Source organism: Lactuca virosa, chromosome 3 (assembly GCF_052849685.1).
Source record: "Lactuca virosa cultivar CGN04683 chromosome 3, Lactuca_virosa_CGN04683_v6, whole genome shotgun sequence".
Classification (NCBI taxonomy): domain Eukaryota; kingdom Viridiplantae; phylum Streptophyta; class Magnoliopsida; order Asterales; family Asteraceae; genus Lactuca; species Lactuca virosa.
In genome coordinates, this window is record NC_136428.1 from 295,244,919 (window position 1) to 295,246,870 (window position 1,952).

Below are 1,952 nucleotides of genomic sequence, written 5' to 3' on the forward strand. Positions count from 1 at the left end.
ACGTAGCGTTTATCAAAACACTACCAATTAGTTTTGCCGAATACGTCCTTACGAGTCGTTTGATAGTTGCTGACTGAGTTAAAACAAATGAGTAAGTCTACGTTTGATTGAAATCATGTTGTTTGATTGTATTTCTGAAAGGCTGTGCTAAATGATGAAAAATTACTATATTACCCTTATGTTGTCTCAAGAAAGAAACATACACATACTACCTTTCATGATTTTTTTTGCATAACGAATACCATACATTCTATGATCATGGATATGATATTTTTAAAATAACAAAAGAAAACAATTCAATTTATCATCAACATCATGATCACCTGGGATATATATAATTATATCATTATCACATCCAGTACTAATAAATAAAACACAATAACAAGCAGAAGATCTTAAACTAAAAATGATATGCTCTTCCATTTAAGATAAATTTTATTCAATCAACAAAAATGTGTTTAGTGAAATATAAAATCTTACTATAGCACAAAACAACACCTTCACTCTTTGCCATAGACAGAGCCAGATTAATTGATGAGACTAATGCATCTTCATCTTCTCGAACACTTCTTGTACACCAACAAATTGGTATTAGAATTCAGAAAGTAGCACTTCACAAATAAGCATAATGTAACATGAACATTACTAGTTACAGATGATGGAATTTCCAGGTAAGGGCGCATTCACAAGAATTTCAAATTAGCATAGCAAGAATCAATGAATTGTTTCAGACAAATCGTTAAGGGAAGTTTTTCTATTTAAGGTGACAACATTCGATCATCATCAAATCTCTAGTATATGGAAATAGTTTTTAACAAAAATATCCATACGGAAAAGCAAATTAACAAGAACTGACATTTTGGAAGAACAATTCGATTAATACATCCATATAGATGATAAGAAATAGTGATGATAGATTAAGAGAGGAATGAGTACCTCCAACACTGTTGTGATTAGAACAACAACAATAGCACGAGCATAAAGTAGAAGAGCTTCAAGAGGATTATGATTCGGAGTCAAAGGAGTGATCGGCATGCATATACACACCGTGTCTAGTCCCGCTGTCCAATTCAAGTATCAATTTCTGACCACCGCCGGTAAGTTCATGCTAGAAATACCAAGGTACTCGATTTCTGATCCTTTTCATCGCTTTTGTCACTTGAATTGTCCTTTTCTACAAAGCTAGGGTGGTCGCCGATGGCAGGGGAACAGGAGATTACTTCGATCGCTAATCTTTCTGTGGAGGCGTGCATACAAGCAGGGGCGGATTTAGTAAGAACATAGTGGGGGCCTGTGCCCTCAATGGCTTGAAATTTTTTACATGGGAGAGGCTTAAGTTTAGACCTATTTTCTTGCTTATTTCTTTGGTGCCCTCAATCACAAAACATAAATGCCCTCTATGGTTACATGATTGCAAAGAATAGGAGAATACAGAATGGTGAGAAGGAGATTGTCGGGTGGATTAGAGAAAACGCTTCAAGATGGAATGGAAGATAGCATGTCTGTATATCTTGGATTAATTAAAATACACAACTAAATGATCAAGTTACAATAATAGTCCCTCATTATCTCTCCTTTGCACAAAACTACCCCTAGTGTTTTCTATAATATCTTATGCTTTAAAAAATTCCATTCAGCCCCTTGACTTTTATTATTTTCACTTATTTCAAATTTATTTTATTTCGTAACTGATTATTCTATTATTTAGTTTTTAATACTTTGCCTTAAAAACAGGTGTTACATTGTGTTATATTTCACCTTTATGATTTTAGGTATTTATCGCAATTCCTAGAAAATCCGTGTTTATAGTTTTTGAGTAGTAGGTATTACCGTATTTTGTTCGACCCAATCACAATGTTGACCGCTAGTGCCCCCGCCAAAAAAATTCTTGGATCCGCCACTGCATAGAAGAGTAGGCAAAACAGGAAATCAAGGTTTTGGTCAAATTTTGT

The 1,952-nt window shown here is 34.2% G+C and overlaps 1 long non-coding RNA gene across 1 annotated transcript; it reads right to left on the minus strand.

Annotated features, from left to right (window-relative positions):
• Positions 1-395: 395 nt before the first annotated feature.
• Positions 396-1,477, minus strand: LOC145163005 (uncharacterized). Its single transcript, XR_013739501.1, has 2 exons — positions 937-1,477; positions 396-566 (listed from the first exon to the last, which is right to left on the minus strand). It is a non-coding gene; the product is annotated as an uncharacterized LOC145163005 (long non-coding RNA).
• Positions 1,478-1,952: the final 475 nt, after the last annotated feature.